The 20,839-nt window shown below is 37.9% G+C and overlaps 1 long non-coding RNA gene and 1 other non-coding gene across 2 annotated transcripts; one reads left to right on the forward strand and one right to left on the reverse strand.

Annotated features, from left to right (window-relative positions):
• Positions 1 to 394: 394 nt before the first annotated feature.
• LOC126955465 (uncharacterized) lies at positions 395 to 8,936 on the reverse strand. The gene is made up of 3 exons (XR_007725931.1): positions 8,742 to 8,936; positions 4,581 to 4,967; positions 395 to 1,064 (listed from the first exon to the last, which is right to left on the reverse strand). It is a non-coding gene; the product is annotated as an uncharacterized LOC126955465 (long non-coding RNA).
• A 5,809-nt stretch (positions 8,937 to 14,745) lies between these two features.
• Positions 14,746 to 14,806, forward strand: LOC126955840 (U7 small nuclear RNA). The gene has a single exon (XR_007726127.1). It is a non-coding gene; the product is annotated as a U7 small nuclear RNA (small nuclear RNA).
• The last annotated feature ends 6,033 nt before the right edge of the window (positions 14,807 to 20,839 follow it).

Below are 20,839 nucleotides of genomic sequence, written 5' to 3' on the forward strand. Positions count from 1 at the left end.
TGTCTATTATATTGACAGATATGACACATTCTCTAGAAATAATGTATGTTGTAGTTGAGGAGGCATTATTCGCTAACGTTACTAGACCATAAACTCCTTAAGTTATTAGTCTGCTTTTCACGTTGCTGCAAAAAACAGCTATGAAAGTTTTTCACAGAGAGTACACCCAAAATAAATATTTATCGAATGAATTAAAGAATGATCAAAGATACATACAATCTGGAGCAGAACCTCCAGGTTTGTACCCTTTTCGGTCTTGACTGTTTTAACTTGGATGAGAAAAAGACAGCATAGTTATAAAACCTGTATTTGATATGCAAACAAGAAGAACTCGTTAGAATAAATTGATAACCCTGTATTTTTCTTTAAATTTAACTAAACAGATATAGGATGGGAGAGATTAACAAAAGATAAGCTCATTCTGATGAGGCACATCTATTTAAAAATACAATTATGATTCTATGCCACAAAAATATGAAATGATATTTTAGGGTGGTAATACTGTCCTGTGCACAATGTGAACACATTGGAAATACTGAATTCAGTTTTGTGTGCTGTTATTAAATCCGACTCATAGTCTCATAGACAGTTTTTTTAGATAAACATAGAAATTGACCCTTCTTATGTCAAAGCTTGAACCTTACACTTGTTTTATCTGAGTTCCTTCCTCAGGAAATGCCCTTCAGGCCCTCAAAAAGGTTTCAAAGAACTGAAACTCACCAGATCACCACATCCAGACAATGAGATGCTGGACCCCTCATTCATTATGATGACTTCCTTGACCCTTCCTAGTTCCTGTTTTCTTACACATTGTCACATTTCTTCCCTGCTGTGTAAACTCTTAGTTTTAGTCAATCGGGCAGATGAATTTGAGACCTGAGCTCCCATCTTCTTGGCTGCAGCACCGGATTAAAGCTTCTTCCTTGGCGATGCTCATCATCTCAGTCATTGTCTTTCTGTGCGGCGAGCAGTAGGACCTAGACTGTGCTCCTCGTGTTTTGGTAACATTGTGGGTAATTAGGTAGAGATTACCTGGGCAAATGGTAACTAAGATCTCCAAACCTCTGAAAAAAAATGAGGACAGGGATATGGAGATGAGCAGCTCAGGGAGAAAATTAAAAGGAAAACAGATCATTGTCTAGTAGACTGTAGGACTTCCCACTTTATGGAGGAGTTGTACTCATTGACCTTTAAGATGCTGTCATATTCAGATTTCCTATGTTTCCTATTCGAAAGGAAACCTAGAGGGTTGGAATGGAAAAGCTACGTAAACATTTTAATTCTTGCTCACCAATAGGAGTATCAGGAAACCAATCAGTTCCTCTTTAATGGAATCTTTGCAATAAGACATATTAATTTCTTAACCTTGTTGAGCCAAGCATATTTTTTCCTTATAAATGTTTGTCTTACTTGCAGGTAAAGGGGAATTAGTTTAACAGATCCAAATTTACTGCGTGTAATTTTGTCTTGAAGGTAAATTTGCTTTCAACCAAAATATTTGCTGAGTCACTGGACTCCAGATTTTTCAGATTTGGTTTTCAGACCTTCTATTGAAAATGTGAGTTGTATTTTTATCTGATTTAATTTTAAATGGTCAGTAGTTAACGAGTTATCTATACCAGTTCAACTTGCAAAAGCACTTCATATATTTAGGTGAAAATAGTGTCAAAAATTTAAAACATAATTATTGTGTTTCTTTTAATTACTTTTTGCCGATTTTCTTTTATTTAAGTATATAACATGAAAATGGAATTAAGCCAGAGTTCTGGCCAATATTTCTTTTTGATACATAAAATTTCACTAATATTTATATTATGTAAAATCTCTGTTAGATACTTTGTTTTTAATGGCTTTCTAAGCTAGTTATATAGTTTATACCTTTAAAAAGAAGATTCAGCTAACTAGAATCAATATTAGGGAAGAATTTTATACACATTTACACATCTATAATAACATTTAGAACTTTTTATGATTTATAGATTTATAGGGAGATTCTGTTGAACTGATTCTGGACATGTTTTGTATCTTAAGCTATTTAATCTATTTGTACTCTGTTAAGACTAGCTATAAACACAAAGTATGTCTAACTACCACCACATCCACATACCTAAACTCTGATGTCTTAGAAACAGTATAAAGCAAAAATCTAAACTTAAATGTACTGACTTCAGAGGCACCTTAATATTTATACAACACTCTAAATAATGTGGTTTGGACCACTATAATTAAATAAATTCCTATTTTAAAATACTTCAAGTTAAATTGGTTATATATATATAGAAGTACAATACATTTAGAATTTTTTTACACTTTCTGTTCCTGACTAGGCAAGATTTTTTAATCTTTTGTTTTTCAGACCAGACAAAAAATTTCACATGAGGAACATTTGAAATTACTAATGAGAGGAAAAAATGGCCTTGGCTTTTACAGTGGTGTTTTAATAGTTCTCTCTGAAAAGCTGTGAACCAAAATGGAAAATAAGTTGGAATGAACTTAGAACAGATTTTAGAAAGCAAAACATAAACCATCACTTGGAAAGTGGTTTTTAAGCATTAATTTTACACATACTATTTGTTAACTCTTGTGTCACTCAATTTGTTTCTTGCTTTTACTTTTGTTTTTCAAATTTAATTTCTCCTTAATGCATAATTACACAAATGCAGTAACCAGTGAAATTAAAACATCACACAGAGAACACCAATATTTTTCTCTAACTGTAGCTTAAAAATCTGTTCTGACAAAATATAATTATCTAAGTGAGCATTGGCTGTGGTTGGAAGGAATGCACTATTTTGGAAATAGTTTTAAGCCAAAAGAGTTGGATTCTGTGCCTGTGTTCTTCATTTTCTAGCAATAGTGTCACGAATTGGTCACTTTAAGACTCAGACTCTTCCATCTCTGCGATGAACAATTGTATATTCTTAGTTTATCTTTCAGGATTGTTGTAATAAACTGGAATATAAACCAACTAATTATGAATAAGACATTATAAAAATGAATTATAATATGCTCAAAGTCATCTCTCTGCGTGGGTGCATATGTATCTTTCTCCAACCTGTATTCTAGTAGAGAGTGTTTCTGAAAATACTTTGTTTCTGATTCCCTGTCTATGTCAAAAGGAGTTCTTATCACATGTATAGAATATTTCTAAAGTAATACAAATAATAAAAAGAAATTAAAGCCTTTATAGGTCGTATCTCTTGTATAGCAATTTGACTATTGATTTTGGGGTGTTTTTTCAGATTAAAATCTGGTGTTTGTAGAAAGACATTTTGGCTTTTCACTGCTTTATTATTAATAAATGACTGTCACTATTTGTGGAACTACCTGTACCAAGACTAGCTGAATTTGGATGTAGTATTTTCCCTAACAACTTTTGGAAATACCACAGGCTTGTGTCCTGGTGTTTGAGGAAGAAACATCAATGATTCTCATGGTGTGTGGTCTCCTAATGAGCTATTCCAGTCTTGGATGCTGAATTTCAACCCTCTTACTAACTGTTTTAACTTCTAGACACAATTCATATGTTCTGTAGCTTTATGGAATTATGTACAAAATGTTTAAGTCAAAAACAAGTTTTTTCTCAGTAAAAGTTGGAGTAGATGGTGTGAACTCTTATCTCACTGAAATTCACTTAAATCAACATTTGTTATCCAATGCACAGAATGGTAGCACGGAAACAGCAAAGAGCTTTTGAGTTTAAAACTTGAGAGTAGGTTCTGAGTATTTAACTGATCTATTTTTAACAAGCACATCTGTTCTGCAACTCAATTTTTTAATCTTAATAAGGGTATAGAACTATGTATTTTATAAGTTCCATTTACAACTGTTGATTCTCTGAACTCCAATACTCTAGATAGATTTTGTTTTGAAAAAACAAACATCTTCTTGAAGTCTATGTAAGCCATTTTTAATAATACAATTTCAGCATATATGACGGAGGGTCTGGAATGGGCCTTGGTCACTCTTAGAAAATACTGTTTTTTAGGTAGCTTGCTAAATTGAAATACAACTCTTTTATTATAATGTGCCATGGCAAAAAAAAAAGGTTATGAAAGACTCTACGTTCTATGATTATAACAGCTGTTTTATATGCATTTTAGAAGAAAACATAGCATATATATATATATATATTTGATTTTCATGGAAAAAGTAATTTATAATTTGGCTTAGATACTTAATCATCATACTCAGCATGTAGCTTACAAATTTTCTATCTGGATCAATAAATACTGTTAAGTTGTGTAAAAATAATTTAATATACTGCATTCTCAGTGTTTTGGAATGAATATAAGTGTGTGTATGTACATATATACATACACACACACATATACACCCACTGTTTAAAAAACAATTGTACAAAATATGCATATTCCCAAATTATTCTTCCATAAGGTAAGAGCAATAGAGATAGCATTATTTTATTGACCGTTTGGCAATGATGCTATTGCTTACACCAAGTATACAGTCTGACATCTTTGCTGGTCTTTCAATATGCTCAATTATCTGGACCCGTTTAATCTGCCCAGGCTCCTCCCTGTTGCTCATCCACCTTGATCTGCTATCCTAGTGGTTCTCACCTTCACCTTTTCTCATCTTTTCCTTTCCTAATTCCCATCTCGATGTTGTGGTCAAGAACGGTGTTTCCGTCTGCTGAAAACTCCCTATTTTCATATGAATCATGTTTACTCTTTACGAAGTACGACCATGCTGGTAATTCCAGTGCTTCAGAAGGCAGAGGTAGGATAATCACTTGAGGCCAGGGATTTGAGACCAGCTTGGAAAACACAGGAGATTCCTTCTCTATAAAAACTTATTTTACAATTAACCAGGTGGGGTGGAATGTGCCTGTGGTCCTGGCTATTCAGGAGGCTGAGGCAAGATGATCTCTTGAGGTGAGGAGTTCAAGGCTGCAGTCAGCCATGGCTGTGCCACTACACTCCACGGCTGGGCAACAGAGTGAGACCCTGTCTCAAAACAAACGAACAAATAAATAAGTGAGAAGCATACTATGCCTGCTGCAGTCCACCCTGACCTCTCTCTTCTTTGAACTCTCATCGCATTATGACAATACCCAAATGTTTAGAATTTTGCCTGCTCCAATTTTTGTGTGTTTTCATTTGCAATTGAAACCACACGAGATTTTAGGTCTTTTGGAGATAGGGACTTGTGCTATACTTCTTTGAATTACCCTCTATCTGCTTTATTTATGACTGTCAATCATTAAGAAACTTGCATTTGTTGCGCCCCTTCCCTTTTAGTAATAGTCATTTGGGCCCCTGATAGCCTGATCTGTTGATCATAACTGGTTCCAGAATGGGCATGTGAACCAGATGGTCCAATCAGAGTAAGATAAAGGATTTTTCTTTGATGGTTAAGGGAAAGGAAACTTTCTCTTCTAAATGCTGCGGTGTGCAAGGGTGATATGGTTTGGCTCTGTGTCCCCACCTAAATCTCATCTCAAGTTAAAATCCCCACATGTGGAGGGAGAGGCCTGGTGGGAGGTGATTGGATCATGGGGGCGGTGTCCCCATGCTGTTCTCGTGACAGTGAGTTGTCATGAGATCTGATGGTTTGAAAGTGTTTGTCAGCTCCCCCTTGCTCTCTCTTGCTCTCTGTCTCTCTCCCCTGCTGCCTTGTGAAGACGTGCCTTGCTTCCCCTTCCCCTTCGCCTTCCCCCCATGACTGTAATTTTCCTGAGGCCTCCCCAGCCATGCAGAACTGTGAGTTAATTAAACCTTTTTGTTTATAAATTACCCAATCTAAGGGAGTATTTTTATAGCAGTGTAAAAATGGACTAATACAGGGGATAAGGCTTGAAACCCCTGCAGCCTTTTATCACCACTAGGGAAAGCATCCTGAAAAGATGTCATTGGAACAAAGTGCATCAGACAAGAAAATAGCAGAGAAACTGAGCTGCTGGAGACCAAGTTGATCCATACATAAAGCCCCCTGCTACCTCTGGTCTTGTCTTGTTTCCTGAGGTAACACATTCTCTGTATTGTTTAAGCTATGTTATGTTAGGTCTTTATGGTATTTGAAAATGATTCTGTCCTAATTGATACTTACATACCACAAGCAACGATTTTGCACTAGATAATTCCTAGGAGATATAACACAGAAGGACACATACCATAGTTTTATATTGGCTTAAGAATAAGTTTTGAGGCTTACACTAAGAAAATACTATAGAACTTATTCTAGTGTCTTGTGTTTGTGAGTCTATGTATGTGTGTGAGAGAGACAGCGAGAAAGAAAAAACACTACGGTGAGTTGCAATTTATTACTATAAGATTATGTTCTCTGAGAAGCAATTAACCTTATTCTAAGGAATAAAACAGTGGAGGCTAGTTACTCAAATGATGCTCTTAAAATAACTTTTGAAAAATTCAAATAATTAGATAACTGGATATTTAAATGAAATTTTTGAACTATAATACCTATTTTTATTATTTTGTAAACACTTTGGTTTAAGAAATTTTTTACCTACTTATACATTTCTGCTGTCTGAAAGAGAACAGTGGTTTTTATAAATAGTAGTTGTGGCTGATAGGCAGTCTTTTTCTTTGACTTTCTTTCCCCTGGAATGTGGACATTCAACTTTAGGCCAAACACTTTAGATTTTTATGAGTTATGACACTGTTTTATAAAGGAAGCTGACAGAGTTGGTTTGAGGGAGGAAAATAAAAGAGAGAAGAAAAGATGCATTCCAAACGTAGTTAACTGCTTTATAGTTGACTACTAAACATTGTTAGTATACTGCCCATAAATCCAAGCTTTTGATGTCTTAAAATATAAAATATCATTAGAAAATTAGGACATATTCTTAGAGCTTTTAATGGTAGACATAGGACCTGGTTTAAATTTGGATTCTCAAAGCTTTTTTAGAGTGCACAGATCTCTCAATGATTCTGGAACTGTTTTAAAGTGAAGGGAAGGTAATCAGAGCCCAGGAATTTTGTTGCTTAGAATTATTACCAAACCACTTCTAACAAGAGCAGCTGGATGGCGGCTGGATGGCACCATCTTGGATAAGAAACACAGCTCAATAAGCCTTTAAAAAATAATATGTGTGTCAACAAAAAAGGAATGTGGGTTAAAGGGAAAATCTGAATTTAAAAACCCTACACTAAGTGAATTAATTGACCCTAGTTCTTGATATTTATGTTGAGGTACCTTATATTATAATTATTTATTTATTCATAATTATTTAACGAGGACCTATGTGTGCCAGGTATTCCTCCAGAGACTGAAGATAAAAATCACTGTCATCGAGATTGCGGCCCAGTAGGTGAGTCAAACAATAAAAAATATAAGTATATATAAAACATAATGTGTATTAGCAACCACTGAAAGAAAAATATAAGAAGGAGATTTAAAGTGCTGGTGTGAGTACGGGATGCCTGTTACTTTTAGAAAAGATGACAAAGAAGCACTTCATTAAGAAAAGCTTCTGAGTAAAGATTGGAAATTGGGAGGAAACCAGCAGCTGGATGTTTTGGCAAAAACAGCATTTGAGGCAGAGTCAAGGGCACATGCAAAGGCCCTGAGGCAAGAGCTACTTAGCAAACTAGGAAAAAATAGATTATTAGGACATGAGATCAGAGAGGTAATAAGGGACCAAATCTTCAGTAAGACATAGTGCATATACATGTATGTTTATTGCGGCGCTATTCACAATAGCAAAGACTTGGAACCAACCCAAATGCCCATCAATGATAGACCGGATTAAGAAAAATGTGGCACATATACACCATGGAATACTATGCAGCCATAAAAAAGGATGAGTTGATGTCCTTTTCAGGGACATGGATGAAGCTGGAAACCATCATTCTCAGCAAACTATCACAAAGACAGAAAACCAAATACTGCATGTTCTCACTCATAGGTAGGAATTAAACAATGAAAACACATGGACACAGGGAGAGGAACGTCACACGCTAAGGCCTGTTGGTGGGTGGGGGCTGTGGGAGGCATAACTTCGGGAGAAATACCTAATGTAAATGATGAGTTGATGGGTGCAGCAAACCAATATGGCACATGTATACCTATGTATCAAACCTGCATGTTGTGCACATGTACCCTAGAACTTAAAGTATAATAAAAATAAATAAATAAATTAATTAATTAATTAAATGAATAAATACAATAGTACAAATACTCTGAAAAAAAAAGGCATAGTGCATATCTTGGCATTTACTCTGAGTGAATTGGTAAGCCACTAAATGTTTGCATGAGCAGTTCTGTTATTTCGCTATGTGCAATAATTGTTTTTATTTTCACTTTCCCTTTTTTTCTCCCCTGTGGTGCCTTCTTTTTTTAACTGGCAAGTCAAACAATCACTGTTATATCTCAGATAGTTCTTATGTTTCTCTTGATGTTTCTTTTTAGAGTTTGTGGAATTCTGAGCCGGTAATTTCTGAACCTTTCTCCCTCTCCCTTCTCCCTTCCCCCTTTCCTATCCTCCCCTTCTCATTCTTTCCTTGTCCTCCTTTTCCCCCACTTCCTCTTCTTCTTTTACTTCTTCTTCTAGTAAATATATTCTAGATATAGTTACTTTTCTGAATCTTAAAGATAATACTGAAACCAACTCAGTAGTCCCATAGGTAAGTTCTTTTGGATAAGCATAGAAATTGACCCTCTGGTCTTAAAGCTGGAAACTTATATTTGTTTTATCTGATTTGCTTCCTCAGGCAAACACCTTCAAGCTTCTCAAAAAATAACAAAGAACTGAAACTCACCAGATCACCACATCCAGACAATGAGATGCCAGGCCTCTCACTCCGCATGATTGCTTCCCTGCCCCTCCCCAGTTCCTGTTTTCTTACACATTTCTTACACATCTTCCCAGCTGCATAAGCCTGCAGTTTTACTTGGTCATGGAGATGGATTTGAGGCTGAGCTCCCATCTTCTTGGCTGCAGCACCCGGTTAAATCCTTCCTTGCCAATACTCATCACCTCAGTCAATGGCTTTCTGTGAAGCGAGCAGCAGGCCCTAGACTGAATCCCTTGTGTTTCAGTAACAATACTACTTTTGTTTTTCTGTAATAGATGGCAAAGCCTGAAAAGTCCATTTATTTTCCTCTGCACTCATTCCTGAAAAAGGAGTGAGTTACTCAGAATTGGCATTAGTCTGTGCCCTGTGCCGCACTCATGGTTCACATAAGTCCTCCTAGTACCTCATATCTCAACCTCAAGTTTAGTGCACTACATCTGTCAATGCTTCATTTTTGGTGTCCATCAACTTTTGTCCAGGGAAATTCTGCAGGACTAAGGATATTCTGCTAGGAATGCCGAATTGTCAGATACAGGCTGATTTTGAATTTTCTATTTCAAATGGAAAATTGTTCTTAATTCAGAATATTTATTTATTTATTGAGATGGAATCACGCTGTGTTGCCCAGACTGGAGTACAGTGGTGCAGTCTCAGCCCACTGCAACCTCTGCTCCTGGGTTCAAGCAATTCTCCCACCTCAGCTTCCCTGGTAGCTGGGACAACAAGCGTGTGCCACTAGGCCTGGCTAATTTTTGTATTTTTAATAGATTCAGGGTTTCACCACATTGGCCAGGTTGATCTCAAACTCCTGACCTCAAGTGATCCACCCACTTCGGCCTCCCAAAGTGCTGGGGTTACAGGCATGAGCCACCGTGCCTGGACTTAATTCAGAATTATTCTACAATTCAGGGCTATCAAAGCCACACTTCATAGAAACATCCTTAAAATCAGATTATGATTGCTTCTACTTCATTTTATTACTTTTTGCATGTGTATTCTGAAATGTCTTCTTGAAATTTATTCTTCATGTATATTTTTGAATTGTTTCGATTTGAAATATTTATAAAGCATTTATTACATATTCTGAAGTGCATGTATAAATTTATACTTTATAAACAAATGGGATATAATATAGCTTGATAACATGCTAGCAGCTGGCCATTATGTTAAGCCATGTTAACTCAGAAAGGTTCTCTAATAATTTCCCATCAAAAAAGCTACCTGTAGATGCACTATTCCACACTCACTGGTATGGATGAAAAAAGTCTGAAATCCCAAAAAGTTTTTGCGAATGCAGAGCAAAAGGAACTCTGCCCCTGCTGGCGGAATTGTAGTTTAGTATAATGACTGTAGAAAACTGGCAGTTTCTTCTAAAGTTAAACATATATTTACCTTATGAACTTGAAATTCCATTTCTAGGTACTAATCTTAAAAAAAAAAAAAAAGGCCAGGTGTGAGTGCTCAAGTCTGTAATCCCAGCACTTTGGGAGGCTGAGGTGGGCAGATCATGAGGTCAGAAGATCAAGACCATCCTGAACAACATGGTGAAACCCCGTCTCTACTAAAATACAAAAAATTAGCCAGGCCTGGTGGCGGGCACCCGTATTCCCAGCTACTCAGGAGGCTGAGGCAGGAGAATTGCTTGAATCCAGGAGGCAGAGGTAGCAGTGAGCCGAGATCATGCTACTGCATTCCAGCCAGGTGACAGAGCGAGATTCAGTCTTAAAAATAAATAAATAAAAATAAAAACACAGTACCACCAAAAGACTTGCTTGAGACTGTTCATAACAGCTATATTTATAAACTTTTTTAAAAATTGGGTTGACCCAAAATATCTAAGTAGGAGAGTATCTAGAAATAATAGCAGAGCAGATGGTGGAACAGTACTCAGGAATCCTGATAAATGCACCCACAGGAATGACTTTCAAAGTATTGTCTTAAGTTGGTGATGCTAATGAAAAGAAGGTAAGAACAAGTGAAACAAATGCACGGTGATAGAAATAAGCTGCGGTTGCCTTTGGGCCATGGGAGTTGACCAGCAGGGGCATGAAGATGCTTTCTGGGACTTTGAAAACACCCGAAATCGTGATTGAGGTGCTGATTACATGAGTTTATATATTTATCAAAACATACCAAAATCAACACTCTAAGCTCTCTGCAGATGAGATATATAAATTTCACCTCAGTAAGAAATAATTTTTAAATAATAAATTTTATATTACTTTTTCTAAAATGCATATGAATTGGTAATACTAAAAGAGTAGCAAAATTTGGAAATAGAATGTTCATTATTTATTCATATTTGTTCATTTTAGCATAACCTTACAAATTAAAATAACACCATTAAATATCAATATGCCATTTTATTGTATTGCTATTGAACTTTACTTTGTCAAAAGTGGTATTTTCAGGGGTATCAGAATATATTCCTTTTAAGCAAAGGATTTTGTTAACATCATAAATATAAAAGTCATATATTATTAAAATATTACCAATATCTCATAAATGTCATAATGAATACATCCTATTTTTTTACTTAAATTGTAATATTAACATTACTCAAGAAGAATAGCACATATTAATGTATTTCTCTGTGATTTTACGATGTGAAAGCACAATACATCAATACATCCCCTTCAAGTAGTGGTATTATTATACATTTTTAGTTCCATTTAAAGTTCTCCATACTCACAGTTCGGTCCTCATTGTAATTTTCACCAACACTTTAAGTTTCATGGCAGGTGACTGGGACCCACAATGCTGTCTTACAAACTTATGAAAGAAATTATTAGTAGAAAGTAAAAGGATGATTTCACTTTACCAAGACCTGTTCTCATCTATATTCTTTCCTTGCCCACAAGCGCAGTATGATCGATTGAAACCTTTGTTGTAGAATACTGATTAGTCGCTAAGAAAAACAAAGGCTAAGGTTACAAGACTATTTTCTATTAAAAACACATAATCCTAATACCAACAGTTTACATTCAACGAAGAAACAAGCTTTTTCTTGGAGAACTAATGATGATACAATTGTGTTCAGAATTGATGGGTTCTAGGTCTCACCAACTTCAAGAATGAAGCCTTGAACCCTCGCGGAGAATGTTAGGGTTCTTAAAGATGGTGTGTCCAGAGTTTGTTCCTTCTGATGTTCGCACATGTTCAGAGTTTTTTCCTTCTGGTGGGTTAGTGGTCCCACTGGTTTCAGGAGTGAAGCTGCAGACCGTCCAGGTGGGTATCATTGCTAATAAAGACAGTGCGGACCCAAAGACAGAGCAGTAGCAAAATCTATTGAAAAGAGCAAAAGAACAAAACTTCCACATTCCTAGAAGAGTCTAAAGTGGATTGCCCCTGCTGGCTCCCGCAGCCTGCTTTTATTCCCGTATCTGACCCCACCCACATTCTGCTGATTGGTCCATTTTACAGAGAGCCGATTGGTCTGTTTTGACAGTGTGCTGACTGGTGCATTTACAATATTCTAGCTAGACATAAAAGTTCTCCAAGTCCTCACCAGATTAACTAGACACAGAACACTGATTGGTGCATTTACAAACCTTGAGCTAGACACGGGGTGCTGATTGGTGTGTTTACAAACCTTGACCTAGACACAGAGTGCTGACAGATGCATATACAATCCTCCAGCTAGACATAAAGGTTCTCCAAGTCCCCACCAGATTAGCTACATACAGTGTGCTGATTGGTGCATCCACAAACCCGGAGCTAGACACAGAGTGCTGACAGATGCATATACAATCCTCCAGCTAGACATAAAAGTTCTCCAAGTCCCCACCCAACTCAGGAGCCCAACTGGCTTCACCTAGTGGATGACGCACTGAGCCACAGGCAGAGCTACCCATCAGTCCAGCGCTGTGCCCCCGCACTCCTCAGCCCTTGGGCAGTTGATGGGACCTGGCACGGTGGAGCAGGGGGCTGCGCTCATTGGGGAGGCTTGGGCTGTGCAGGAGCCCACAATGGGGGAGAGGCTCGGGCATGGTGGGCTGCAGGTCCCCAGCCCTGCCCCACAGGGAGGCAGCTGAGGCCCCTGGAGAATTCAAGTACAGCCCCAGGGGGCCAGCACTGCTGGGGGATGCGCGGCACCCTCCGCAGCTGCTGGTCAGGGTGCTAAGCCCCTCACTGGCGCCGGCCAGCAGCTCTGAGTGCAGGAACCCACCCGGAACTCGTGCTGGCCCAGAGCACCACACCAGCCCTGGCTCCCACCCGCACCTCTCCCTCCACACCTCCTGGTAAGCAGAGAGAGCTGGCTATGGCCTCGGCCAGTCCGGAGAGGGGGTCCCACAGTGCAGTGGTGGGCTGAAGGGCTCCTCAAGTGCTGCCAGAATGGGCACTGAGGCCAAGGAGGCGCTGAAAGTGAAGGCTGCTAGCACATTGTCACCTCTCATTATGATACCTATTGTTATTGAAATTATTTTATATATAATCATAATTGTGATTGCCCAGGTGATTTTTAAATGCACGTTTCTAAATTCTCAGTAAAATTCAGATCTTCTGGAAAAAAATAAGTTAATAGAAATGTAAAAAGGAGAAGTGATATAGAAAGAAGCAAGACATGATAAATAAGATTTTTTTCAAATTCAGATGATATTACAATATATATGTGATTACCAAATTGTTAGGAGTAAACAGAATAACCCCTAAAAGTAGACCATTCTTCAAAGTGGCAGTCACATTCTTCAATACTCCACAGAGGTCCTCTGCCAATAAAATTATTGTGATTCTTCCCAATTTCTTATTCCTGAGAGGACATATCATAAATTCTGTTATAATTTCAAATAATTTAATTGCCACACCCACCAAAGGGCATTCAAAATTAATGGACTGTAGAAAGCCCGAAGTCCAATCGTTGGATGCTTTCAGCATTGCCAAATCTAGCATGTTTTCTTTAAACTGAGTGACATGTTTTTTTATAAGGTCTGTATTTATGGACAGGATCAAAGTATGTGCCCTATTTACATTTAAATTGCATATACATTTGATTTCCAACAGTTCCAGTGACAACTATCATCTTTAATAGAGTATTTCTATCTTGTTAGTGACTGATATTTGGAGTGAATAATTTCATCTGAGAACTTTTAGTTTCTCACACTTTACCATTAAATAGTCCCAATTTATGAAATAACACTCACTGTTTGAGAATATTATGCTGTATTCATTGCAAATATCTTCCCACTTTAACTTCACATCAAGTAATATAGGAAGGAAAGACAACTGAAGGTAAAGTATTGGGCATGGATGTCACATTTCTTGGCAGATTTTTAATTTAGCTTCATAACCTTAATGTGAGATAAATGATACAATCCTCATTGCAAGGCTTACAGTACCATTTAAATACGTGACAACACTGACAACAACATAGATCAGAAGCTGTGTGTGGGGGGGAAGGGGTTCTTTAATGGACATAGGTGGTCCAGACCTCAATCACAAATCTCATTCAAAAGACAGCCTTTCTGGTGGCTAGTGACCCCTCCAGGGAACTCAGAGCTTCCGTTTCAGCGTTTCTAAACATGCAACTTAGGATGGTGGCTTTCCTGACCTTGTGATACTGTACCATACAGAAAAAAAAAAAGGAAAGAAAAGAGAGGGAATTTCCATCTTGTTCGTCCTCGAGACTATCTTGGAAAATGAAAGAGGCTGTGTCATATTAGTGAACATAGGAACTTAACAGCATTCACCTTTTTAAAAGAATTTTAGTGTAAAATACAACATGTTGTTTTCAGTAATTTGGGAGAAATTATGATTGACAGTTCAATTGAATTGTAGTCAGTAGTATTAATGTAGATGAATCATCTAAAGATTTGTAAGCAATTTTAACAGCAATGGAAAACAATGTTATATAAATACAATGCTCAATAGGTAACAACTCATATTCAGTAACAGATGAAGACAGACAACTCTGTTCACATACATTATGATATAAAGAGAAATGAGAAAATTGGTTAAGAACGCAAATTTAGAGTGCTACAGCCCTTTTAAAATTTGTCTAGCAAGTTTTCCAGTTTTCACTGGAACCTCCACTCCAATCAAAAAAACAAACAAACAAACAAAAAAAACACGAAAACCCACAAAAGAACTCTAGAATCAAGTTGGCTGATTTTATATTCTAGAGCTAGCACTTCTCAAGTGTGTAACTTTCATCAAGCACCCTGTCCTCTCTGAGCCTCAGTATGTTCATCTGTAAAACGGTGGTAACACTGATGTCAAGGGTTCAAGACCAGCCTGGCCAACGTGGTGAAATATCGCCTCTACTAAAAATATAAAAATTAGGCCGGGTATGGTGGCTCACGCCTGTAATCCCGGCACTTTGGGAGGCCGAGGCAGGCGGATCAAGAGTCAGGAGATCAAGATCATCCTGGCTAACACAGTGAAATCCTGTCTCTAATAAAAATACAAAAAAATTAGCTGGGCGTGGTGGTGGGTGCCTGTAATCCCAGCTACTCGGGAGGCTGAGGCAGGAAATGGCGTGAATCTGGGAGGCAGAGCTTGCAGTGAGCCGAGATCGCGCCACTACACTCCAGCCTGGGCTACAGACCGAGACTTCGTCTCCAAAAAAAAAAGGTGGTAACACTTCTAGGTCACTCTTAGGGTTGTTATGAAGACCAAATTAAGTAATACAGATATAGCACATTACCTGATGGCCATCAGTAATTATTACATAAATTATGTATGTTTCTGTATTACTTAATACCTTAAAAGAATAAATTTCACATTCACTTATCATGATAGTTTCCAGACAGATTTATAGCTTAGTTTAACTCAGATCATAATCTCAGTAATATATGTTCTTAAATTAGGTTGCAGGAGTGCTGTTAGAAAACATTTATTCTTCCAAGACTTTTAGAAATATCTGCTATTTTTAAAGGGCAGGATAAATCCACTCTTCCTTTCCCTAATTTCCACTCCCCCCTGCACTGTTAAATTTTCTGCATGTTTGTTTACATAAACACTGATAAAGCACAATGTAACTAACATTTTCTATGTATATAAAGTATTGAAAATGCCCAATAGCTTTAAGACATGGTGAATGTATTACATATGGTTCAATTGACCTGAATGAATTTGCAAAGATTTGTTTTCTCAAAATATTTTTACTAACTGCAAGATTGGCCGTTATCCATGGTGGTTGCAGAGAAGTGTTTTTAGAAGGAGCTCTATCCCCTGAGAACTTGCTAGATATCCTGCCTGACATATCCCTTGAATTTGAAACTGCTGGGTATTTAATGATTTGAGGACCTTTACCCGGTCATTCTTCCGATGTTCAAATTCATTCTCCCTGAAGTCTGAATTTTGTCCAGCCAGTTGATAATTTAATTCACTCGTCAAACATCTTTCACTTATTCTCATCATTGATCTTTGCTTGTGGTTTTTGATTGTCTCCTGTGGTGTTCACACTGAATGTGTAATATTCAATTAAGGTCTTGGAAGGCAGCTCAGTCTCTGCCTCTCATCCTTAGTGGCTATCCTTCTGTCTCCTTGACTATCTGCTCAGTGTATTCTGTACTCAAACAGTCATTGTCAATGGTTACTACAATTCTTGCTTCATTTCCTATGCTTTGATTCACCACAGACACCTTACGGATACCACAGGCATTAGCACCAGAGGGGATTTCAATCTAAAGAATGCTATGTAGCTCACGAGAAATGCCTCAAATGTCAAACTTTCCAACTAAGATTTTCCCTTCGCCATTGCTTCCTCATCTTTATAAATTCAAACGGTTGTCAGAATATAAGGTCTGTGTCTCCTTGGTGGAAATGGGGCATTATGTGTGATCCCAACAAGTATGTCTTCCTTATCCATTTTAATACCAAGGGAAACATGAGTGATGTCCAGATACAGTAAAGCCTGACTTTTTTTCACTTATAATTAAAAATTATAAACTTAAGCCTCTTTGCCAATATCATTTTTATAATGAAGAAACCAAAACGAAGCTACTCTAGGAATTTTCCATTAATGTATTGTAGAGCACTGATCTCAACTGTCTGCACTGACAACTTGATTTCCTGCTCAACTGCTCCATCAAAAACAGATGTATTGGGGCTCATGCTCTTGTTTAATTATTTACTATTGCATGAATCTTGCAAAGATTTCTGGAACTTGGGAATACACACACTGCCTTGACTCTATGACTTGTCAGGTATAAAGCTTTCTTTATGGGATTTGGGGTGCTTGTCTTTATGTTAGCTTTCAATCCTTCAAAATGTAGATTTCTTCATAGAAGAAATGTGTCTCAATATTGGTCTGAATGTTGGCAGAGTACTTTAACAGGTTTGTGAACTATACAGAGTCAAGAAGCAGCATTTTGTCTCAGTTTTGTCGTTTTGGGATTGTATTTCAACTTGGTGATGAAATGGTTAACTATTGGATTGCCCACCCAAGTGGGTGTACCTAGTTATAGACTTGATTTTAAATATTTTGTCCTCAACAGTAAAGGTGAACATATCAAGGTGCCATGTTTAAGGTCACAAATCAATGCCAACACACTTTTTAAAAATCAACACACTTTTTTGGCCTCAATATTTTGTCCAAATTATGATCAATAACAGTGACAGTTGGCTCATTGGGGATTTTAGTCACAGTAAATGGAGCAATTATGTAACTCTCTTCATAACACTCGAAAGTTATTAACGTCAGTGATTCTGTGACAACAACTAGGATAGGCTTCTGAAGTTTTCTTTATCTTTGTCAAAATCATAGAAATTACAGCTTCTGGGGAGATGCTTTTGTTCTCTCCCTTGTTCTCCACCTGGAACTGGGCACATTACATATCATACACTATCATGGATAGCCAATGCTTCTTATCTGAATGGGCGGTTACATAACCAAATCTACATCCAGTGACCTGCTTGGCATCAGAAGTTGTTGGTGGGCTTCATTGAAACATGATTCTTTCCAGCAACAGTGATCAATCATTCTGTCAACGTAGCAATATGACTTAGAGCTGTCTTATTTCCTTGATCATTGCCAATGATCACACTTTTCCTTGTTGGAAAACACCTAGCCAGATATATGGTTTCAAGATTGTTGTCAGCTGGAAGCACCTTTGATGTATCAGGAAGACAGATCTGTCTCACAGGAGGAAGATGTAGAGAAGATAGCAATGCCTATGTCACATTCAATCTATCGAAGACATTTTTAATGTAAAGTGGTAAAGACATTCAAGAACAACCTTTTCAAACCCCTATCAGATCCTTGAACCCCAATAAACCCCATTCCAATGAAAATGCTAAGTAGAGAGAGCTGTTGTTTCTAGCAGTCTGGGAGAAAGAGATGGAGATGGGAGTGCCTCCTACAGTAGCAGTGGTGCAAAGGACCCAAGGCAAATCAGAAAGTCATTCCGTGATGTACTAAGGGTCAAACTAAGAGGAAAATAATGTGAATATGGCTTACCAAAATGAAGCGAGCCAAGAGGTAATACTTGGTTATAATGAAATCAAAAAGGCATAGAATTAAAAAACAGGTCAAAAGTGATAAAGTGGAGGAACAGTACAGACAACTTCTGTAAATGTAAACCAGAATCTTTATGTGATGTTATAAATGCCTTTGATACATGTAGGTCCATGGTTTGGGGCCAATGACATAGCTGTCATTCAATTGATAGCTAAAAACTTCCTGTCACTGGAAATCAGTTCCCTTCTGAGGCACTTTTTCCATATTTATCAAGTTTCTGAAATGGCATGGATTAAATATCCTCATCAGCCATTTGATCGTCTATAAACTTAAGCCTCTTTGCCAATATCATTTTTATAATGAAGAAACCAGAATGAAGCCACTCTAGGAATTTTCCATTGACGTATTGTAGAGCACTGATCTCAACTGTCTTCTAATGGATTTAACAGTGACAATAAAGTGCAACAAATGTCAGGTGCTCTGACAACTAGTTCACTACCTGGTGCTCGTGTTGAATTTATAACCAACTCAGGTGTTTATCTTTTTTCACTTCTGCTAAGCTATATGCATTTCCTAAATTTGTTGTTATGATTATGATATTCTGCATAAGGTCATTCTTGCATTGCTATAAAGAAATATCCAAGGCCGGGCACAGTGGCTCATGCCTGTAATCCCAGCACTTTAGGAGGCCAAAGCAGGCAGATTACGAGGTTAGGAGATCGAGACCATTCTGGCTAACACAGTGAAACCCCGTCTCTACTAAAGAATACAAAAAATTAGCCGGGCATAGTGGCGAGCGCCTATAGTCCCAGCTACTCGGAAGGCTGAGGCAGGAGAATGGCGTGAACCCAGGAGGCGGAGGTTGCAGTGGGCTGGGATCGCGCCACTGCACTCCAGCCTGGGCGACAGAGCAAGACTCTGTCTCAAAAAAAAAAAAAAAAAAAAAAATACCCGAGACTGGGTAACGTATTTTTTTTAAAAAGATGTTTAATTGACTTGCAGTTCTGCAGGCTTTACCGGAAGCATGGTGCTGGCACCTGCTTGGCTTCTGGGGAGGCCTCAGAAAGCTTACAATTGTGGCAGAAGGTGAAGACGGAGCAGGCACATCACATGGCAAAAGCAGAAGCAAAGGAGCAAGTGAGTGTGGGGTAAGTGCCACACATATTTAAAGGACCAGATCCTATGAGAACTCACGCACTATCGAAAAGACAGCACTAAGCCATGAGGAATCCGCACCCATGGCCCAAACACCTCCCATCAGGCCCTGTCTCCAGCATCCAAGATTACAGTTCAACATGAGATTTAGATAAAGACAAGTATCCAAACTATATCGTATTCCATCTTTTTAAGTTCAGTGTTCAAGTTTACAAAACCTGACTCTCATGCTTGTTCTCTAGGAAGGGAATAATTTTACAAAAGAACCAAAATTTAACCTCATGGTCAGAAAAATATAAAGCGTAGAACTATATTTTACTTTAAATTAACAGATTTTTTTTCCCTGTTACTCTTCAAAAGCTGAGAATGATATTTCTACATACATTGAACATGGAAATTTGTATTCACAGTGTGTCCAGCTGGACAGGTATCTGCAGAGAAAACTACGCTCTATTTTATCAAATATATCTTGAATTCGGATTCTATCATTCAACATCTTTAGAATTCATTCCAAGCTTGTATGCAGTTAGAACTCCTTCTGAATTGACAGCAAGTCTTGTGAAACTTTTTACTAACCTACTTAATTTTATTAGAATTGATCTCATGTCTTTTCCACAGAGTAATCATTAGAAACACTATCAAATATCTTTTGGAAGTCCTGGGAATCCGCCAAGTATTCCTGTCAAACAAAGAAATATCATTTGTTTGACAAAATTATTCTCCAATTTATTCCAACAGGTAGAAGCTAACTTTAGATATTGGTTACTAATTGTATTTATTTGCATTTCATCTTTTCATAAAAATTGCTTGTAATTGTAGCAAGCTTTAACATTGAGTAAGTATCTGATAATCTTTGAGGATGGTGTGTGGTGGTTTAAACAACAACAACAAAAATCCACAAACTCATTGAAACTCTCTCCCTTGAGAGCTGGAGGTCCATCCCCCTGTCCTGGAATCTGAGTGGGCTGGTGCTTGCTTCAACCAATAAAATGCAGCAGAAGTCACATAAGGCCTTCTGAGGGTGTTTAAAGGGCCATGTAACTTCCTCCTAGTTCTCCTGGCACGCTCACTATGAGGGGCATAAGTGATCATGGGACAAGTCCAACTGCCCTGGGATTGACAAATTGTGGGTGGTCTGGTGGAGAACCCCCTTTGAAGCCAAACATCTTGGCCATCCCTATCAAGGTGTCTGACATGTGAGTGGAGCCACTGTGGGCCCTCAAGTTCATCCCACCCACCAGCTAAGTACAGCTGAATGGCCCAGTTGAGGCCGTAAGCAGAAGAATCATCCCAGTCCCTGCAGTACACAATCCATGTGATATTATAAACATGTGTATTGTCTTAAGCTACTAAGTCTTTATTTTTATTTTTATTTTTTTTGAGACAGAGTCTCACTTTGTTGCCCAGGCTGGAGTGCAATGGTGGGATCTCGGCTCACTGCAACCTCTGCCTCCCAGGTTCACGCCATTCTCCTGCCTCAGCCTCTCAAGTAGCTGGGATTACAGGC

The sequence above is a fragment of the Macaca thibetana genome, chromosome 5, assembly GCF_024542745.1.
Source record: "Macaca thibetana thibetana isolate TM-01 chromosome 5, ASM2454274v1, whole genome shotgun sequence".
Taxonomy (NCBI): domain Eukaryota; kingdom Metazoa; phylum Chordata; class Mammalia; order Primates; family Cercopithecidae; genus Macaca; species Macaca thibetana.